A 23,794-nucleotide genomic window follows, 5' to 3' on the forward strand; every position below is an offset into this window, starting at 1 on the left:
ACGACAACTCAAATTTGTTTAATTTCTTCCTTTGCAATTATATAAAAAAATCTGACAAAAAAATTTAATTTTATTAATAGGTCCCAATAAACATCACTGGTTGAATTTTAATTTTTTTTTAAATAATATATTTAAAACAAATCAAATTAATGAAAATAACGTAATAATGAAAATAATATATATGTATATTATTTTATGAATAGTACGTATTAGAATCTCTTGCTGAGGATGCTCTTAAATATGAATAAAATCTATTAACCTAAGAATGAAAACAATTTAAGCACTAAGTAGGAATGTATCAAGGGGAAATGAGTAAGCTCCATAAATTTTTTAAATTCTGTTATATTTTATTTTTTTATATATTTACTATTAATAATATATTTTCCCCGCATCTAATATAAAAATATGGTGTCGTACATATAGTTTGAGAAGGAATTGGACAACATATTGAAAGCTAGTCCAATACAGGGTTAGTAGTGGTAGATCAGTAGAAAATATTAAAAATTAGAAGTTGGGACCTTAGTACTAAAAACCATTGTCAATACAACATTTCCTCGGGTCAGGCCTCGAACAAGATTGACAGTAGTGTTACTAATCAAGACAACTCTCAATATTTTGACATTAAACGCTTTTATTCCTGACATTTCTTGTCTCGAACTTGAGACTTTAAAAAATAATAACAATTCATTTACTACCGAGATAACTGGAGTTATGCCAAACATCTAAATTCTACAAATGTTGACACTGCTAAATATTATTGAAGCGTCCATGTTGAAGCTTTTCCAATTTTTATCTCTCAAAGCATTTGTACTTTACGTTCGCTATTTGTATGCCATTGTTTTTACATGATGAGTCTGATTAGGTAAATCCTTGTTTTACATTACCTTTTACAAGAAACAATAATTAAAAAGTCATCTTTGTAATAACCGTCCATTCATTAGTTTATTCTATTCTTATGTCTTATGCATCAAGATACATCTTCGTTAATCTACATAATTATTAGAAGCATAATCTAAGTTTCCGCTATTTCCTTCCGTTTGAATAAATATATACTTAATATTTGCAGTCGATGCAAAGTTGAAGTGTGCAAATAACCATATACCTTAAGCTTTGATATTAATTAAATTACTCCAACAGTCCAGTTTATCATTTTGTTTGTTTTGTTCTGAGCTTGTAAATGATAAATGGAGCAGAAGAAGTGATTACGATGACGGGTCTCATATTTTTATGGGAAAACTTCTAGGCTAAAAGGAACAGGTTGAACAGATATGCAAGTGAACTGTGGTTTAGTTGTTGGTACTCACGACTCGAACGAGCTCCTAGTTATTCGTCTCCATGGGGACGATTCTTCTGTAAGTTATATATATATATATGCTTACACATGGTTTGAAATATTAATTACATGGAAAATAAGAGCAAAGGGTGTAAAATCTGCAGCAGGGGACAGCAAGGGAATATTTGATCAGCCAAACATGCAACATATGCGGGGATGAAATTGGGCTAACAGCAGATGGAGAGTTGTTCATGGCCTGCGATGAGTGTGCCTTCCCTATTTGTCGTGTTTGCTATGAATACGAGCGTAAAGAAGGGAATCAAGCTTGCCCTCGGTGCAAAACCAGATTCAAACGTCTCAAGGGTCACTTCTCAAAACAATTCTCTCTTCGTGTATCATATATTTTTGTGTTGTTGGATGTTCGATCATTGTTTCAAACTTGTTCAGGCTGTCCTAGAATGGAAGGTGACGAAGAAGAAGTTGGCATTGATGACTTGGAAAATGAGCTCGATTTCCAGGGTAGGAATAATGAGCAGCACCATCTTGTCGTTCGTAAGGAGCCCCAACTTCCCCTTCTCAGTAACACCATTTTTAATACGGTGTATTTTAAAATCTTTACAAGGATTTAACAGCTTATGGCTATGAAAGTGTTGCTTGGAAGGATAGAATGGAGACATGGAAACAAGAGAAACAAAAATTACAACTGATGAAGTCTGATAATGGTAGCAAAGATGTCTTTTGTCATGACTTCGGTTCACCATTGTAAGCTCCTTAGTACAACTCTTAGTATAAATTGCTTTGCTTTATGTTTCATTACAAAGTGATATTGTTTCTTCATTTAAAGCCGATGGGCTAAATTAGTAGTTTATTGGTCGTGGATCATAATGGAGAGGCTACACAACCAATGTGGAGAAAGCTGCGAATTCCGTATAGCCAGATCAACCCGTAATACTCATCGTAATTCGACTATTCGTTCTCGTGTTTTTCTTACACTATCAAGTGAACCACCCAGTGAAGGATGCCTATGCTTTATGGTTTGTATCTGTCATCTGTGAAACCTACTTTGCTCTCTCATGGATTCTTGACCAGTTGCCCAAATGATTTCGTATTGTAGACACCTATTTTCTTAAAAGATAGAACTAGTAAGAGTTCATCTTCTAAGAGGACTATTCCACCACCATATCTTTTAAAGCAACAATCACACCAACAAACATGCAACAACCGAGCAAGGAGTCTAGTTGCATTAGGATTTTATTGTTAATAGGATTATAAAAATAGTTAGTTTTTTTCACTATAAATACATGTAATCCCCCATTTGTAACACAAGATTTACATACAAGATACAGAAGAAAGCACGAAAAAATACAAAGGCAAATCTATTGTAAACGATTCGAAAAGGAAATAAAAGGTAGCATCTTTTTTTACATTGATTCGTTCATTTCTCGCATGTGCATGTTATTTTTCTTGAGATTTGGTTTGAATAACCCAAAGCGTGGGTAGCGCCGATGACCAAAAAGAGGTGGGGTTTCGAAGTTTCAAACCTAGATCTACTCCCGAGACATGTTCATTTTTTTAAAGTATTTAATATTCTCCTAAGTCAATCTTAATCTTTAATTTATCTTGAAATTTACCATTTAATTTTATTTTTATATTAATTTCGTCCCATATACATATATTTTTAATTATATTTTTTTATTTATTTACTATATTTCTTTTTTTTATTTATATTATATTATTTTTATTATATATATCTTATATCATTATATATATATATATATATATATATATAGATGTATTAATTTTTCTCCATTTACTATGTATATATTTTTTCTTAATATTATATTTTATACGTTTTTATATATATTTTTTCTTAATATTCTATTTTTGTTTTTATTTATTTATATATATATATATTTTTACTTTATTTTATTTTTTTCTATTATTTTTTTCTTAATATCATGTATATCTTTATTTTTTATTTGTTTTACTTAGTATTATATATTTATTATTTTTATTTGTTTTAGTAAATACTACTTTATATGTACACATTATTTTTATTCATTTTTAATTTCTTTTACCTTTTTTATTTTTTTTACTCCATTAATATTTTCCCTTTATCTGTGTCTTTGTTTTTTAACATTTTATTCATTTTGTTTTTTTATTATTTTTTACGTGTTTTGTTATTTTTCATTTTTTCTTGTTTTATTTATTATTCTCACGTTTGCACACTTGTTATCCTAATTCGATTTTATACTCCGCTATGAGTCAAACGTTTTTATCTTTTAAGGGTATTCAAATCAATCAATTGTAAGTAATTTGAATCGGGTCTGTTAAATTTTAATTTAAATTTTGAATTTTTGCAACTAAGACAACCGGCAAATTAATTGGTACCGAAAGGGCAGTTCAATGGTGCTAATCCTTCCTTGACCGTAACCGACTCCCGAACCCGACACATTTCTGGTAAAAACGCAGATCAGGTAAGATGGTGTCTGACCCACCTAAATTCGTTTTAAAATTGTCGGTGGCGACTCCAATCCACATTTTTCAAGTCGAAGCCCAATTCTGAGGCCCAACCGAAAGACAGTTACGACAGCTTGGCGACTCCGCTGAGGACAAGTAAGTGAGTCGGGCCGAAATTAATTTTCGGTTGTCTTTTTTTTTAACGAAAATTACAAATTTTAATTTTAATTTATTTATTCGATTCCAATTATTAATCTTTGATTATTTTTTTTCAAGTAAATAGTTGTACTGACGTTTTTTCAATGATTTAAGATTTTTGAAAAAGTTTCCATCTCTAGCTCTATACCCGAGCTCCGAACCCTTTTAAGTGGGGGTGAAAGCGACGCCTTCGTGTGAATTTATTCACCGTGCGGGCATAAGAGAATGTTTCCTCTCGAGTTTAACTTAGTCCACATAAGCTTGTAATGGGCTTAGGACTAAGGGTCTGATAAGCCCAAGGGGGCACCGGCAAGGAGAACTCGGGTCCCGTTTTTTAGAACCTAAACCGAGAGGCTATGGAGAATTAGAGCCCACCCTAAAACATCATTCCAAACCCTAGGCTGCTTTGTTTCATGCTTTACTTTCTGTTCAAAGCATGCGAACTAGACAAATATGCGGTTAGGATTTGTGTGGAATTAGCATGCGGGATAGAGATCATGTCCGGGTAGGAATTAAAGCATGTGGGGTAGATATCATGTGGGGTAGGACCTTTTATTTTCATTATTATTGTCTTTATCTTACTAACTCTTTTCAATTTTTCTCTCTTTTATTTTATTTCCATTATCTGCATCATTCAAAAGAGGTATTGATCCACAAAAAAAACGTGTTCGTTAACCATAAATAATTTGCATTAATAGACAAAGGTGTTGTAATACAAGAGATGAAAAACGCAGGGGTCCGACTATGGTCAGAAAAGACTCAGAAAGAAAATGAGGACAATTTACAAGACAACTATATGTCACATTCGATCAAGAAGACATGGTGCCCACAATCAAGTACATCAAAAGTTAACTTTTCAAAAATGGGTTGACAAAGGTGGCAGGGGCAAGAAGAGAAAAAAGGTTACTGACCTCGAGAGTCCATTCAAAGACAACAAGAACAAGATGGCAAGTCACTATCGACAAATTCAAGAAACAAGCAAATAAACTTCAGATAATCCCTTTGATGGAGGATTTCAATGGAATTTCTGATTCAGCAAAGGATGAAAGCCAGAGATGCAATCATTCGATACTTTTTGGGAACCAGTACAAAAAATAACTCAACATTTTCACGGTTCATCCAGAGTGGCCGGAGTGATTCAACAGGTTATTCAACCGGTGAAAGACGAAGGCAAATGACTAGTCAACATGTTCCGGGTCTAGAGGATTTAGTCCGGATGTACCTTTAAATATGTTTATTGTCTCTTAAAAGATAAAACACTTTTGTCCCAATATAGGTTATTTACAATAACAAACATGTTTTTGGATCAATGCCTCGAACAATTCATGCATTTTTGCATTTTGCATTTTGCATCTACATTTCATTTTTAAGCATTTTCATAAACATGATATTTCTTCATGGAGAATTCGATGAAGTGGTTTTAACCACATGATACCAAATGGAAGCAAGATTGTAACATCAAAAGAAAAAACTGAAATCATAACGAATGAACTCGATCAGCTGGTTGTACGACTAAGCCTGCCAAGATGATTTGAGAAAATAGTCCACATATCCTAAGGGCTACGATGTTGAAGCTGTTTGAAGTTGCCACATAAGATGCTCCAAACATTTCTTTGAGAACTATAAGGCGCTGAAGCGTGAGATCCAAAACTTGATGGGTTCAGGGGCACGGACAGCCGAAGAAGGGGCATTGCATATATCATTTGCACTTAGAGGATTGTTTTGTTTGAACACGTCTTTGATCTTTCATGTTCGCTTAATCTTTTAAACAATTGAATTTATGCTACTTTCTAAGGTGGAGCAATTGAACAAATCTTAATCTTTAGTTTTTCGAATATTAAATGAATTAATGATTCTTTTAATTCTTCAAGAATTATGGATTTTTGACACATGACAAGGTTAAACCTTTCTTATCCTGTCTCAAACCCTAAAATAAAATATCTTAATTCTTTACCCAAAATAACTCATGGTCATTACCAAAAAGACCAAATTTTGACATTACCTCCCTTTGAAATTTTTTAACAATGCCTTTATCTTTTTTATACACCCATAACTTTCTTTGAGTCAATAAAGTCACATCATTGTCTTTTTAGACTCAAAATTGACATTTTTATACTATTAAAACCCAAGGCATTGAGTTGTTCATTTGAACATGAGCATTCTTCTAAGACACAACTTGGGGCATCTCGTAGGGAGCCTAAACATTGAGACATGTTGGGGGCAAGAAGCAGAAAGAAGAATTCACTCCAAATAATTCTACCATGCATTAATTACACAGTTTTCATGTGAATAAAATTAATCCTGAAAATCTATCCCCCTGGGGATACCTCTTCTGTGAGGACTTCCATGTATGAAATGATGAACGACTTTCTTTCTTCATCCCTTCATAACAGGAGAAAATATATATCTCTTGTGTCCCCTTTTGAGCCTATAGTATTTTTCTTCTGATTCAACCCTAACCAAAGATCACCCTCCACACTGGGGGCAAGGTAGAGAAAATCTGCTCGCATGAGTGAATACATTGATTGAGATGAGATATCGAAAGGTGATCCAAATGCCAAGTGCGAAGATTCAATCAGAACAAAAAGAGAAAAAAAGAGAAAAAAAGCAAAGAGAAAAAGCAAAGAGAAAAAATAAAGGAAAATTGAAGTAAAAAGAAGACAATATGCATATGCAAAGATTCTCTCGATTCAAATGACGCATCGAGATTCAAACTATGAGATTGATCAAATAACTGAACCATTTCACTCGAAGATCATAGAGCATCAAATGAGATTGATCAAGCACAATCATTTCTGAATTACTGAATCACTCCACTCGAAGATCATAGAGCATCAAGAGAGACACACATACGAGCAGATTCAAATTAAGTAAGATATGATTGAAGACAACAGAATGAATTGATCCTTGGTTCAATCACCCTTAAACACTTGTTTGAGATTTTTATCCATTTCTTTCATAACCATGAACCATGACCTACGTTACGTGCCTTAAAAGTCTCTTCTAATCATACATGAATTTCTAAACATAAGAGACTATCTTCAGATTTCATCTCGCCCATCAAGACTAATCGTTATTTACAAAAAAACAATGTAATTAATGTATGATAGAGAAAAATAACAAAGGGGGGTTCAAGACTTAAATTCTGAATGACGTCTTGAAACCAAAGGAGGATTCGAGTTGAAAACCTGAAAAGGCGACTCGAATACAAAAATTGGGCAGCTGAGGCGATCGCACAAATTCCTTGATAAGGCATCGCATAATCCGAGCGTTACCATGAAAGCTGGGAGTCGGAGAACACTTCCAGTAGACGAGCATACAAGCTACCCCATCAAACCTTTGAGCATCAAATAAACAAAAATGCCAAACCTTTGACCAAATACAATAACCTAAGACTTTTTTTCCTTTCCTTACTTAATCATTTCCCAAAAATAGATTTGATCTTGGCACGTGTCAAATATCTATAATTTATTGAAGGATTAACATTTTAATTAATTCTTTGATATACAATGAACTCTAGTTTTATGATTCGTCTCAATTGTAAAACCTTGAAAGGGGCAATATTTTCAAAACTTCTGATTAAACATTTTTCGAAACTCTTTTAATTGATATTTTCATAACTTTGAAAATAAAAGAGAAACATTTTTTTCAAACAAGACAATCTCTCTAGAGTGGATCTTGGTAAATGACATGTGGCTCTCAGACAATAATCTCATGTTTAGAATTAATGTTGAAGCAAGAAATGAGGAACAATAGGAGCACTTTTAATGTTGGGGCATTTTTGGAGATTCAACATTGAATATTGGGGCATCTCCGGGGATTCAAAATCCTGATGCGAACGATCAGATCTTCCGAAGGCTTTTCCTCTACATGTATGAACCAACAGGCAAAAAATGAGATTCTGTCCAAGGAATAAAACAAGAACTCATTCATTATGCATACATTTTAGAGCATCATATTTATCATTTTTTCACATACATAAGTTTTGCAGCGTTAGAGTCAAGTTTTAACTTCAAGGCGAAAGATACTTGATTCAAAAGAGTTTGTAAAAATCGATGGTGGTTACTTAACTCAGCAGCAAGAAGTCACACTTCAACCAACTTGACAGATTGAAAGATTGACATTCATCTTCAGATTCAACATTTCCAATATAAATTTTGTCTCGCTTGAGACAGTCTCATTTAATGCAGATGATTATATCACTTGAGATTGTTTTTATTAAAACAGACTTTGTCTCACTTGAGACTGTTTCACTCAAAAGAAGGCATTTCATTTCACTCAAGACAGTTTTTAAAAAGAAGATTTTACTTCGCTTGAGATAATTTCCCTTGAAACAAAATTTTGTCTCTCTTGAGACAGTTTCTCTTGAAACATAAACATTGAAAACATTTCCCTTGAAATAAATTTCGTCTCTCTTGAGACAGTTTCCCTTGAAACAAATTTTGTCTCTCTTGAGATAGTTTCCCTTGAAACAAATTATTTGAATTTGTTTTATTTGAAACAAATTCCATCTCCCTTGATATAGTTTCTTTTGGAACTAAGTTTTGTCTCTCTTGAAACAAATTTCGTCTCTCTTGAGACAGTTTCCTTTGAAACAAAATCTTTGAATTTATTTCCCCTAAAACAAATTTTGTCTCACTTGAGACAGTTTCTCTTGAAACACAAAATCTTCAAATTTATTTCCCTTAAAACAAAATTTTGTTTACCGTTTTCATGAAACAACATATATCTTTGAGATTGTTTCCCTTGAAACGAATTCTATCTCTTTCGAGACAACTTTTCTTGAAGCATCATCTGAACCGTTACACTCAGCTCATACACATACTTGAGATGGTCGAGAAGCATTTATCAAATCAAAAATAGAATGTACACATCAGATTTAAACATTTGAAGAATTCAAGATCACGGATCAGAACTTGAAGATTCAAGAATCAAGATTCCAGACAGGCAACCGGAAATCGAGATTTCTCTCCAGAGCCCCAAGATAACATATATTGCATATGCATTTTAGGCACACCTAAGAGCATTGCATCCATAACATCACATATATGCATAACTTTTTCAGGTTTTAGCTAGAGTCAATTTCAACTTCACGGCGAAGGATATTGAACTCAAAACGACACAATTTGCTCGAGAGTAGATTTCAACTTCACGACGGAGGATATCTAACTCGAAGCCAAACTTCACAATAAAGCGGTCATCCACAGTTTCAACTTCACGACGAAGGGAATCGTGTCCACCCGCAACATACAATACTTGGATTTTAACTTCACGACGAAGGATATTCAAGTCAAAGCTCAACTTCACGACGAAGGGGCCATCCACGATTTGAACTCCACGACGGAGGATATCGTACCCACACATCCACGATTTCAACTCCACGACGGAGGATATCGTGCCATTTGAGGCTCAACTTCACGACGAAGAGGCTTCCCAGTTTCAGAGCCAATTTCAACTTCACAGCGAGGGATATTGGACTCAAGACAACACAAGCTCAACTTCACAACGAAGGGATGACTGATTGTCAACAAACAACTTTTCAGTTTCATTCAGAGTCAATTTCAACTCCACAGTAAAGGATATTGAACTCGAGACAACACAAGCTCAACTTCACAGCGAAGGGGCAGTTGACTGTCAACAAACAATTTCCAGAGCCAATTTCAACTTCACGACAGAGGATATTGGAGTTGGAACAATACTACCTACTTGGATTTCAACTTCACGATGAAGGATATCCAATTACCAGGCTCAACTTCACGACGAAGGTGCCACTCGCGGTTTCAACTTCACGACAAAGGGAATCGTGCACACAAGCAGCATCCATCTCTAGATTGGATTTCAACTTCTTGATGAAGGATATCCAACTCAAAGAAGGGTTATTTGTTAACAAAGACCTTCGAGTTCGACTACGCTCAGCTCCAAGGCACATCATTTACAGTATAGCTCAAGGCAAGAAGGGCTATCTGTCAATAAAATTATCGAGTTCGATTCCATTCAGCTCGATAACACCTCAATCACACTAATGTCCGGCTGCAATCGAGGTTTTCAAGCCGAGAAGAAGATCTGGGTTAGCCGTGCCTTAGTAGCAAGAAGTCTTTTTTCCGTCAGCATAGCTTAAGTCGAGAAAAGCTATCTGTCAACGAAGACTTTTCGAGTTCAGTTTCATTCAGCTCGAGGGCATATCAACCACATTATGGAGTCAAGGGATTATTTTCCAGTCGAATTTTTAGCCAAGGTCTTTAAACCGAGAAGAAGACCAAAGTGGACTACAACGAGAAGCCACATTCTGATTCAAATCATTTCAAGATGGACTCGACTTCGCGACGGAGGAGCCATCCGCAACTCAATTCGACATGGAGTTATACTTCAACTCCACTGAACGAAAATTTGTGTCTTTTTATCTTTGTCCTATTTTTCGTTCCACGAAAAAGGACAAAGAGGGGCAGCTGTATACACCCATTTTCTTAAAAGATAGAACTAGCAAGAGTTCATCTCCTAAGAGGACTCTTCCACCACCATATCTTTTAAAGCAACAACCACACCAACAAACATGCAACAACCGAGCAAGGAGTCTAGTTGTATTAGGATTCTATTGTTAATAGGATTCTAAAAATAGTTAGTTTTTTTCACTATAAATACATGTAATCCTCCCCATTTGTAACACACGATTTACACACAAGATACAGAGGAAAGCACGAAAAAATACAAAGGCAAAACTATTGTAAACGATTTGAAAAGGAAATAAAAGGTAGCATCGTTTTTTACATTGATTCGTTCATTTCTCGCATGTGCATGTTATTTTTCTTGAAATTTGGTTTGAATAACCCAAAGCGTGGGTTGTGCCGATGACCAAAAAGGGGTGGGGTTTCGAAGTTTCGAACCTAGATCTACTCCCGAGGCATGTTCATTTTTTTAAAGTATTTAATATTCCCTCTAAGTCAATCTTAATCTTTAATTTACCTTGAAATTTACCCTTTAATTTTATTTTTATATTAATTTCGTCCCCTATATATATATATTTTTAATTATATATTTTTATTTATTTACTATATTCCTTTTTTTTATTTATATTATATTATTTTTATTATATATATCTTATATCATTATATATATATGTATAGATGTATTAATTTTTCTCCATTTACTATGTATATATATTTTTTCTTAATATTATGTTTTTATATATATTTTTTCTTAATATTCTATTTTTGTTTTTATTTATTTATATATATATATTATATTTTTACTTTATTTTATTTTTTTCTATTATTTTTTTCTTAATATCATGTATATCTTTATTTTTTATTTGTTTTACTTAGTATTATATATTTATTATTTTTTATTTGTTTTAGTAAATACTACTTTATATGTACACATTATTTTTATTCCTTTTTAATTTCTTTTACCTTTTTTATTTTTTTACTCTATTAATATTTTTCCTTTATCTGTCTTTATTTTTTTAACATTTTATTCATTTTGTTTATTTTTATTTATTTTTATTATTTTTTACGTGTTTTGTTATTTTTCATTTTTTCTTGTTTTATTTATTATTTTCACGTTTGCACACTTGCTATCCTAATTCGATTTTATACTCCGCTATGAGTCAAACATTTTTATCTTTTAAGGGTATTCAAATCAATCAATTGTAAGTAATTTGAATCGGGTTTGTTAAATTTTAATTTTAATTTCAAATTTTTGCAACTAAGACAATCGGCAAATTAATTGGTACCGAAAGGGCGGTTCAAGGGTACTAATCATTCTTTGACCGTAACCGACTCCCGAACCCAACACATTTCTAGTAAAAACGCAGATTAGGTAAGATGGTATCCGACCCACCTAAATTCATTTTAAAATGGTCGGTGTCGACTCCAATCCACATTTTTCAAGTCGAAGCCTAATTCCGGGGCCCAACCGAAAGACGGTTACGACACCTATTAATCGGGAAACTTATCTCGACCTATTAGCCTTAAGGTATGAATTAGATGGACAACCTTCACAACTTGCTCATATTGACATATTTGTAACCACGGTTGATCCATTGAAAGAACCACCAATGGTGACCGCAAACACGGTTCTTTCCATACTTGCTGTGGATTACCCGGTCAATAAGGTCTCGTGTTATGTTTCTGACGATGGTGCTTCCATGCTAACATTCAAGACACTGTCGGAAACATCTGAATTTGCAAGGAAATGGATAACATTCTGCAAGAATTTCAACATTGAATCGAGGGCACCCGAGTGCTATTTTTGCCAAAAGATAAATTATTTCAACAGCATGGTTTTACCATCGTTTGTGATGGAAAGGAGAGCAATGAAGGTAACTTCAGACTTTTCAAGCTCAATGCATGTTTGTTAAATCATTTATGATCGATCAGTAATCACTCTATGAACACGATGCCGATCTGTGAGTGCAGAGAGAGTACGAAGAGTTCAAAATTTGAATTAATACATTGGTTGCCAAGGCTCAAAAGGCTCCAAAAGATGGATGGATTACGCAGGATGGAAATCCTTGGCCTGGGAACAATAACTACGATCACCCTAGGATGATTCAGGTTTTTCTCAGACAAGGTGGAAGACATGACACAGATGGAAATGAATTGCCTCGATTGGTATATGTTTCTAGAGAAAAGAGGCCTAGTTTTAATCACCATAAAAAGGCCGGAGCCATGAATGCTTTGGTAAGAGTCTTGACAGTGCTCACAAATGCAGCATATCTGTTAAATTTGGACTACAATTACTACATTAACAATAGCAAGGCTCTTAGAGAGGCAATGTGTTTCATAATGGATCCATCGCTAGGAAAAAGAGTGGATTTTGTCCAATTCTCGCACGAGTACGATGATATCGACAACCAGGATCGATATAGAACCCCTATATTGTTTTATGTAAGTACTTGTATTTGGTCTATCAACTTCTTGCTTTGTTAATGTTGATCTTTGCTAAAATATAATGACTAAATCCTCAATTTCAGCTTAATATGAAAGGTTTGGATGGCATCCAAGGTCCTATGTATACTGGAACTGGATGTGTATTTAGAAGGCTAGCACTTTAAGGCTATGATACTCTGAAACGAAAGAAGCAACCAATAAGAACATGTAATTGTTAGAAGAAATGGTGTTGTAGCTGCTTGTGCTTAACAAGGAGGAAGAAGAAGAAGAAGAAGAAGAAGCTTATTAAATTACCAAAGGCAAAGATTCATACAAGACATACTAAACAAGGTGAAGAAGAAGCTTTTCCACTTATGTCTACTATTATGGAGGCTGAAGAAGGTGTCGTATTCGATTCTTGTAATTGCAATAAATCGAACACCGGAAATGAAATCGAACTGGAGAAGTTTGGCCAGTCCCATGTTTTTATTACAACAACCTTGCAAGAAAATGGTGAAACAGCCGAAGGTCCTAGCCTTGCATCTCAGCTTAGAGAAGCTATCCATGTTATTAGTTGTAGCTATGAAGATAAAACCGACTGGGGAAAAGAGGTGGCAATCATGTTTCTCTTAACATACATACATGAGTATGTGTGTATATATATTCGAATTCATGTAAACATTTCTTGTGATGTAGGTTGGATGGATGTATGGGTCGGATACGGTGAATATATTAACAGGATTTAAAATGCATTACCATGGTTGGCGATATGTGTATTGTGTTCCAGCTCGGCCAACATTTAAGGGATCTGCTCCAATCAACCTTTCGGATAATCTGCAACAGGTCCTCCGATGTGCACTTGGATCGGTCAAAATATTCTTAAGCAGACATTGTCCTCTTTGGTATGGATATGATGGAGGTGGTTTAAAGTGGTTGGAACGTTTTTCATACATAAATGTGGTTGTGTATCCATGGACCTCCATTCCTCTTCTTGCTTATTGTACACTCCCGGCTGTCTGCTTGTTCACAGGAAAATCCATCATTCCAGAGGTAAATTGAAGCTTCTAACCATCAATACAAACTAGCCACTTCTCCATTTATGTAAACTTGATGATCTTCAATTTGCTTATATTTTTTGCAGCTCAACAGTGCCAGAAGTTTGCGTTTCTTGTCGCTTTTCTTGTCCATTTTCGCAACAAACATCCTGGAAATAAGATGGAGTGTAATCAGCATCCACGAATGGTGGAGAAATGAACAACTTTAGCTCATCAGAAGCGTTTAGCCCAACTATTTGCCTTGTTTTAAGGTCATAACCGGCATCAACACTAACACCATTGCACTAACACCATTGCAACTTCCAAGGGAGACGATGATAATGAAGATTTTTCCCAACTGCTTGCATTAAAATAGACGACTTTGCTCATCCCACTAACAACATTGCTCATAATAAACATCATAGGAGTTGTTGTCGGCATTGCAATGGCGATCAACAATGGGTACGATACATGGGGCAACAAAACAGGACTCCCACCATTGTTGTTGTGTGGTCGATTGTTTTTGTTGGGAAACTAGGTTATTTCTCACACGAACGTAGTTTCAAAATTGACCTAAAATGTCAAGGTCAAAACCACCAAAGGTTGCACAGCGGATAAACCCGTCAAACTATTGAATATTGAAACACAATGGAAAAACCGAATAAAGAACAATAAAGGAGAGAACACACCAAATTTACGAGGTTCGACGAGAATATCGTCTACTCCTCGGGCACCACACCAGATGATAACTTCACTATCAAAAAATATTACAACAAATGGAATTCTTTAGAATTCCTAAAGTCAGAGAATGAAGAAAACAAGAGGAAGAGAGAACTTGTTTTTGGGATGATTTCTAATGAAATACTTAGGCCTATTTATAGTTGAATTTTAAGGACTAAACTTATAAATAACCTAATATTTTAGGGACCAAATATGAAATTCTCATAAGCAAAGTTGGCCACCTACCAAAGATGAATTTTTCAATAAGTTTGTCACCAACCAAGATGAATTTTCCAATAAGTTGGACACCAACCAAGATGAAATTCCCATGTGCAAAGTTGGCCACCTACCAAAGATGAATTTTCCAACTTGCCAAATTTGATTTAAAGCCAAACATAACAAATCTACACCTTGTCTTGAAATTACCAAGCCTACTCAACTTCTTCAACTCCCCAAATTTGATGTTGTGCCTCTAATTGCGCTCACAAGCTTCACACCCCGAAGGTGTTCATACTTTCAGGATGTTAATCAAGTTCAAAAATGATTGAACTTGATTACAGTTACTACCTTGGTCATCATATCTGCAGGATTTTCTGCTGTCACAATTTTCTGAAGCATAATCTTTCCTTCTTTAAAGATCTCCCGCACAAAGTGATACCTCACGTCGATATGCTTAGTCCTTGAATGGTAGACTTGATTTTTTGCTAAGTGAATAGAATTCTGGCTGTCACAATAGAGACTAATGTGCTTTGAACAACTCCCAAGTCTTTCATCAACCCGTTAAGCCAAATTGTTTCCTTCACAGCCTCTGAAACTGCCATGTATTCTGCCTCTGTAGTAGACAAAGCCACCGTAGATTGCAAAGTAGACTTCCAACTTACTGGGCTTTAACAAGAGTAAACAAATACCCAGTAGTTGATCAACGTTTATCCAAATCACCATCATAGTCGGAATCAACATATCCAACCACACACTGACCAAGTGCTCCATTCTGTTCAAAAACTAAACCAATATCCATGGTTTTTTTGGAGATACATTAAAATGCATTTCACAGCTTGCCAATGTCCTTTTCCATGATCATGCATGTATTTGCTCACAACTCCAACTGCTTGTGAAATGTCAGGACGCGTACACACCATTGCATACATCAAGCTCCCAACTACATTAGCATATGGAACTTTTGTCATATACTCTCGTTCTTCGTTAGTTTTAGGAGATAACTGAGAACTAAGTTTCAAATGAGAAGCTAGTGGGATACTTACATGTTTGGTATTTTCATTCATTCCAAAACATTGTAATATCTTTCTCATTTATTGCTTCTAAGTTAAACAAAGCTTCCCTCTCTATCTATCTCTGCTTATCTCCATACCAAGAATCTTCTTGGCCTCACCTAGATCTTTCATCTCAAACTCATGATTCAACTGAGCCTTTAATTTGTCTATCTCCTTTTGACTCTTCGAAACGATCAACATATCGTCAATGTACAAGAGAAGATAAATGAAAGATCCATCTTTGAGCTTTTACAAATACACACAATGATCATATTTGCTTCTAGTGTACTTTTGCCTCCTCATAAAGCTATCAAATCACTTGTACCACTGCCTCGGAGATTGCTTCAATCAATATAGCGATTTGTTCAGCTTACAAACCCATTTCTCACAACCACCATCTTTGTATCCTTATGGTTGCGTCATATAGATCTCATCTTCTAAATCACCATGTAAGAAAGTCGTCTTTACATCAAGTTGAGCTAGCTCCAAATTTAACTGTGCTACCAAGGCCAACAATATACTAATGGAGGAATGTTTCACAACAGGGAAAATACTTCATTGTAGTCGATTCCCTTCTTTTGAGCGTAGCCTTTAGCTACCAACCTTGCCTTATAGAGAACATCTTTCTTGCTATGAGATCCATCTTTCTTTGCAAATACCCACTTGCATCCAATTGCTCTTTTACCTTTTGATAATTGTGTCAATTTCGAAGTGTTGTTATTTTGGAGAGATTGCATTTCTTCATCCATGACACTTTTCCACTTATTACTTTCCAAGCTTTGTATTGTTTCTTGATAAGTGATAGGGATATCATCAACAAATCGAGCAGGTCTATGAATTTCTCTCCTTGTCCTTGTAACTGCAAGTGGTTCTGGTGTCTCCAATGGTTCTTGGGTTTGAACCTCTTCATCTTTTGATTCTTCTATTGGAGTTGAAGAATCAGCTCCATTAACTTCTGGGATCATCATCTGCTGAAACTCCACCTGTTTTGGAGTATGTTCCACCTGCTGCGGAGTACTACTTGTCTGGACAGCTTCATTTGTTACATTCTTTACTAGGGCGGATTCATCAAATGTAACATATCTGCTACAAATTATCTTCTTGGTGTCTAAACACCAAAGGTGAAATCTCTTCACTCCATGGGTGATTCCTATTAAAAGAGCCTTATTTGCTCTCAGATCAAGCTTGGATTCATTCATATGATAATAAGCAGTGAATCCAAATACATGTAAGGAATCATAATCAGTAGCAGGTTTTCTAGATCATTACCTCCAATGGTGTTTTTCCTTCAATCGCTGATGACGGTAAACGATTGATGAGATGACCAGCATATGTCACAGCCTCAGCCCAAAATGTCTTGCCTAACCCATCATTAGACAACATACATCAAACTTTCTCCAATAGTGTTCGATTCATACGCTCTGCCACCCCATTCTATTGTGGTATATTTTTAACAGTGAAGTGTCGAACAATACCATATTTTCCCATTTAAGGAAATTTCGAAGCACTTCATCTTTAGACTTCATCGGATACACCCAAACTCTTCTGGAAAAGTTATCTACAAAAGTTACAAAATAATGGTTTTCTCCCAAAGACGGTGTCTTTGAAGGACCCCATACATATGAGTGAATATAATCCACAATACCTTTTGTATTACGTATAGTGGTGTCAAACTTCACTCTCTTCTGCTTTCCCAGAACACAATGCTCGCAAAAGTTCAATTTGTAAGCCTTTGTACCTTTCAACAATTCTTTTTTTTGCCAGAATTTGCAAGGATTTCTCTCCAGCATGTCTCAACCGCATATGTCACAACTGGGTTGTGTCCAAATCATCACCTCCGGAAGCTGCTGCAACTGCTCCAATAATTGTACTACCTTGGTAACAATACAAATTATTTTTCCTGATGCCCTTCATCATCACAAGTGCGCCAGATGTGGCTTTTAAAACTCCATCTCTCATAGTGACTACTGAGCCTTTGGATTCCAAGGTTCCCAACAATATGAGATTTTTCTTCAAACTGGGCACATATCAGACATCAGTCATAACTCTGATTGATCCATCTTGATTCTTCAATCGAATTAAACCTATCCTAACAGTTTTACAGTCATTGTCATTGCCCATATAAACAACTCCTGCATTTAGTTCTACTAAATCGGAGAACCACTCCCGATTAGGGGACATATGATAGGTACAACCCGAATCTAATATCCACTCATCTGAATGGAATGTTGTTGATGAAGCAACCAATGATATGTCAGTCATTTACATCATGCTCTGCAACCATGCATCTGGAGCAACTTTTCCTTTCTTCTTCAGTTTCGGACAATCTTTCTTCCAATAGTCTTTCTTATGACAAAAGGCACATTCATCTTTTCTCAGTCTGGACTTTGACTTTGATATCCCTCTCCACTTTGGCTTTTGACTTTTCAAGTGACCTCTTGCCACCATGGCCTCCGCTGCTTCGTACTTGTTATCTTTCTTGGTTTTCTTTCTGAGCTCATAACTATACAAAGCATCAGTTACATCTTTAAGGGTAACATTATCCTTACCATGAAGTAATGTTGTCTCAAGGTGCTCAAATTCATCTGGAAGAGATGACAACAACATCAAAGCCAAATCTTCATCTTTAAAGGTTTCATCCATGCCCAATAAGTCTGCCACTAGCTCATTGAACGCAGTGATGTGTTCATTCATACTGGTGCCTAGTTGATAATTAAATCTGAACAATCTTTTCTTCATTTGGAGACGATTCTGAGAGTTTTTCTTTAGGAATTTTTTCTCCAGTGCTTTCCATATCTTACTTGCAGAAGTCTCGTTCTTGTAGACATACTTCTGCTCCCTAGAAAGATAAGCTCAAATCATGTTGCACACCAAACGATTAATTGTTCCTCATTCTTTCTCCTCCATATATTCGGGTTTTTCTTCCTCAATGACGATGTCTAGACCTTGTTGGAATAAAGTGTCTAACACCTCGCTTTGCCACATGCCAAAATGACCAGATCCTTCGAACAACTCCACCGAGAAATTTGCATTTGACATCATCCTCATCACCGGTCCAGATGAAGAGCTTGATGTCTCAACTGATCCATATTTTGGCATTTTAATTCTAACGAACAATATTCAATAGCACGAACTGTATCTTTTCAACAACAGGACCACGATGATAACCTCAACCGACGCTCTGATGCCAATTGTTGTGGAAACCAGGTTATTTCCCACACGAACATAGTTTCAAAATTGACCTAAAATGTCAAGATCAAAACCACCAAAGGTTGTACAGCGGATAAACCCATCAAACTATTGAATATTGAAACACAATGGAAAAACCGAATAAAGAACAATAAAGGAGAGAACACACCAAATTTATGAAGTTCGACGAGAATATCGTCTACTCCTCGGGCATCACACCGGATGATAACTTCACTATCAACAAATATTATAACAAATTGAATTCTTTAGAATTCCCAAAGTGAGAGAATGAATAAAACAAGAGGAAGAGAGAACTTGTTTTTGGGATGATTTCTAATGAAATACTTAGGCCTATTTATAGTTGAGTTTTAAGGACTAAACTTATAAATAATCTAATATTTTAGGAACCAAAGATGAAATTCTCATATGCAAAGTTGGCCACCTACCAAAGATGAATTTTCCAATAAGTTGGCCACCAACCAAGATGAATTTTTCAATAAGTTGACCACCAACCAAGATGAAATTCCCATGTGCAAAGTTGACCACCTACCAAAGATGAGTTTTCCAACCTGTCAAATTTGATTTCAAGCTAAACAAAACAGTTTTAGCTTTGATATTTTCATTTGTGTGGATTCAATTGGAGCCGTTCTTGCCAGGATCTGAAGGTCCATCTCTTGTGGAATGTGGGTTGGAATGCAGATAACACTCTTGTTACTAGTCCAATTATTATTGGCCCGGTTCACCATTTACATGTATAAAAGCATGCCAAATGCTTAATCTGAGGGATTAAGTTGATGAATTTAATTGAAGAACATGGTTTCTTTTATCAACTTAGATTTTGTTTGTCTAACTTAGTTTATTTAAATTTTCTGAAAGTAAAATAATTCTGACAATGATAATCACAATGATTAATAGGAATAAGATGATCGAAAATTCGTAAGAATTTTTTTATAAATTCAGATTTTGACTAAAAGCAATTTAAATCAAATGTTTGGGTTAGAATTTTAACTTTGATGGATGACCAAAAAAAATAAAGATAAGATATTTTGGGTGTAGATAGGGTTGTGAGCTAGGAAGATAAAGAAAGAGGGGCAATGTCAAATGGGGTTGACATTATTATGGTTAATTTGTTTTTATTATCGAGACAACCTGCACATTTATGAATTACTTGGATTATACGTAGTTGATCCGTCAAAGTTCTTCTGTATTTATAAAATTTAATTTTACACTGTAATCTAATACATAATAATATTTACATTTTAATAAAAGATATTAAAAGATGAATTAAAAATATAAATATTTAATACATTAAATGTTTTTGAATAATTTAAGATAATTACAAGATAATATTTATTTAAAAAAATTAATTATTGACAATGTATAAACCTTGTGGATATATGTATTCGAACTCAAATAACTCTAAGGGGAACAACATTTTCTAACCATTGAATCTACTTGACGTTTTCAACACATGAAATATTAATAATTAGATAGCACGAATGATTGTATATAACATATTATTTTTTGGTATAATAAAAATATCTTACACGTTCATTTTACGTTTTAAAAATAATTATTTTTTAAAATTTCCGATTGACCAATCCCCAGATAGTTCCGCCTTGTTGGTTTATAAAAAACCATGTATCAAGACAAGTGCTCCGAAGAATTACCGATCCACATTGGTGGTGTTCTAATTTGTCGATAACCTCCAATTATTTTATTGGTTTCTTTTTATTATTGACTATGGCTAGGGCTGTAAATGAGACGAGACAGATCGCGAGCTACTCGAAATTGACTCGATCAAAGCTCGATAAATACTCGGATCGAATGGACTCGACTCGAGTTCGAGCTCGACTCGAGTTCGAGCTCAACTCGAGTTCTTAACGATCCAAAAGGAGCTACTCGATATTCGACTCGAAAAGCTCGTGAGCAACTCGAAAATATAATATATTAAAATTTTATTTTTTTTAGAAATAAATTATTAATAATATTAATATTTATGTATTTATTTTTTTTTATAAAAAAATACAGTAAGATTTCTTGTATTTAAGGTTCATGTTCGAGTTTGAGTTTGAGGCTTCAATCGAGTTAAGTTTAAGGATTTTTTTCTTCATTTCGAGCCTTTTCGAGCTGCTCACGAGCTTCAATTTAGAATTTCGAGTTCGAGTCGAGCTTGAAAATTTTAATATCACGAGTTTTCGAGTCGAGTCGAACTCAGCAATACTCGAACTCGACTCGGCTCGTTTAGATCCCTAACTATGGCAACATAATATCAAAAACATGAAAGAAGCGATCAAATTCTTGTACATTGCTCTTGCTGTTTTCTGGATAGTTTCAAGTGAAACGAGTATCAAATCCATGGCCATTAAACTGTTTGATGCACACTGTCACCTTCATGATCAAAGAGTTCTTGACAAAGCTCCCCATCTAATTGAGACCGCCAATGACGCTGGAGTTGTTTACATTGCTGTCAATGGGATAACTGAGGTATATATATATATATATAACTTCAGGTATTCTCTTTGTAATGATCTCGGAGTTATGTTATTGGGGACAAGCTTTTGTTTTTTCAGAAAGATTGGCATGCGGTGAAAGAAATGAGTGATGAATATGAGTCTGTGATCCCAAACTTTGGGCTAAATCCTTGGTAATATCGTATTCTTCTTTGGGTTTTCAATATTTTAATTTATTTTTTGTTTTGCGTGGATCCTTAGTTATTGCTTTTACAGGTTCGTTGAAGAAAGGATTCCCTCTTGGTTCCACACTCTCAAACAGTTACTTAAAGCAAACCCTTCAGCTGCTGTTGGGGAGGTTCCTCCTCTTTATTTTACCATCTTCTTTAACCTAGCTTTTAATATATATATATATATATATATATAGAGTGACAGATCACGGATCCAAGAGGGTGGACACGTATGTTCATAATATAAATTTTTTAAATGGAGTAGGCACAAATAAAATTTAAGGACGGATACCTTCAATAAAATAAATAACTAATCATGATGGACACGTAAGATATAGATCTACCACCATATATATATATATATATATATATATATATATATATAATAAATCACATTTATTAATAAAAAAAATTAATTTAGAGTTTAATACAGAATTAAATAAATAACCCGGTAAAAATAAAATGCATGCTATAAGAGTAAAAAACGAATAAGGTATAAGAGCGGACAAATTTATTTACAATTTTCAAACTAAAAAAAAATAATAATTCAGATATACTTACAAAATAAAAACATGGAAAAGGTTATGACGAAACCAAAAAAAGTGAGAATGAGAAAGGAAAAAGAGAAGAATAATGGTTGACCATCAACTCAGTTTAATTATTCATCAATAATAAAAGGTTATAATTTTTTTTTGATAAAATTAACATTAAATATTTTAATTTGTATTTAATATCATACCATTAAATCATTTAATAAAAGAAAATAAATGAAATGCACATTTTTATCTATTATTTAAATTTATTTTGCATAGTGACTTTCTACTTTAAAGAATTAACTTTCAATCCCTCTCTTAACCTTGTTATATTATATATCATTTTATGTATGCATGCAAACGCTGTTTACAGGTTGGTTTAGACTAATTTGGGGGAACAAGTTAGTACCATTCTTTTTCAATTTTCTTTGTAATTTTTTTATTTAAATTTATATAATCTTATGATTATATTTTTGAAATTATTTATATTTAATATGACGTTTTAGAGATGAATTATTATTGGTTTGGAAGGTGGAAGTGTTCAAGAAACAGCTTGAACTTGCAAAAGAGATGGAAAGACCAGCAAGTGTGCATTGCCTTAATGCTTTCCCCGAGCTTCTTCAAATAATGAAGTATGATTTATTCTTGATTACCACATTAATCAACTAATTAATTGTGTTTGACATTGTTAATTATTATTTAATTTCAAGGGAAATGGGATATTTTCCAGCAGGTGTGATACTCCATTCTTTCAATGGAATGCCAGAGGTTGTAGCTCAACTCACACAGCTTGGCTCCTACTTCTCATTCTATGGACATTTGATGCCACTGGAAGAAGACAAGGCCAGAGAAAATGGAAGGCGGTGCCTTTGGATAGAATATCAGTGGAAACGGATGCACCTGATGCGCTTCCAACAAACCCTATTTACTTCGTTCCTGGGAATGATATCTTAAATCAGCCTGCAAATGTTCATAGCGTACGTCTTCCTCCTCTTCTCCATCATTTGTCTAAGTAATATTAATTCTCATATAATTTACTGCTAAGTAATTCAATGACTTGGGTTTTGCAGGTGCTGATATACGTTGCTTCTTTACTGGAAATGAGTGAAGAAGAATTGGCAGAGATAAGTTACAATAATGCAGTTGGTGTCTTCTCTTTCCAAGGTTAAAAAATTCAACCCAAATGATGACCGTGCCAATGCCTATGGGAACTGATGTATCGTTATTGTTTAGCTAATAATGGAATTATGTAATACTAATTATATCATTCGCTGGTTATTATTAGAATAAAAATAAAATATAAATCAAAATTTAATTACTTATTTAAGATTCGTGATTAGTTTTCTAACAATACTGACCTTTAATATTTCTTTAATATCTATTTTCTATAACCACTAAAATTATTACATTCGTTCGTGTAGAATATTCTAAAGATGAATTTGTGGAGGAAATGGTATCATTTTGCTCATAAACAAGGACCGATTTTATATTAAAATAATGAAAAAGAAATAATATAATAGGGAGCGGTGGAGGAGCTTAAGACTCACTGAAAACAAGATGCAGCCA

The 23,794-nt window shown here is 34.4% G+C and overlaps 2 pseudogenes; both read left to right on the forward strand.

Moving 5' to 3' along the window:
* Positions 1-1,268: 1,268 nt before the first annotated feature.
* On the forward strand, positions 1,269-19,715 carry LOC120120686 (annotated as a pseudogene).
* A 1,577-nt stretch (positions 19,716-21,292) lies between these two features.
* Positions 21,293-23,415, forward strand: LOC120120696 (annotated as a pseudogene).
* The last annotated feature ends 379 nt before the right edge of the window (positions 23,416-23,794 follow it).

Source organism: Hibiscus syriacus, unplaced genomic scaffold, assembly GCF_006381635.1.
Source record: "Hibiscus syriacus cultivar Baekdansim isolate YM2019G1 unplaced genomic scaffold, ASM638163v2 tig00001120_pilon, whole genome shotgun sequence".
NCBI lineage: Eukaryota > Viridiplantae > Streptophyta > Magnoliopsida > Malvales > Malvaceae > Hibiscus > Hibiscus syriacus.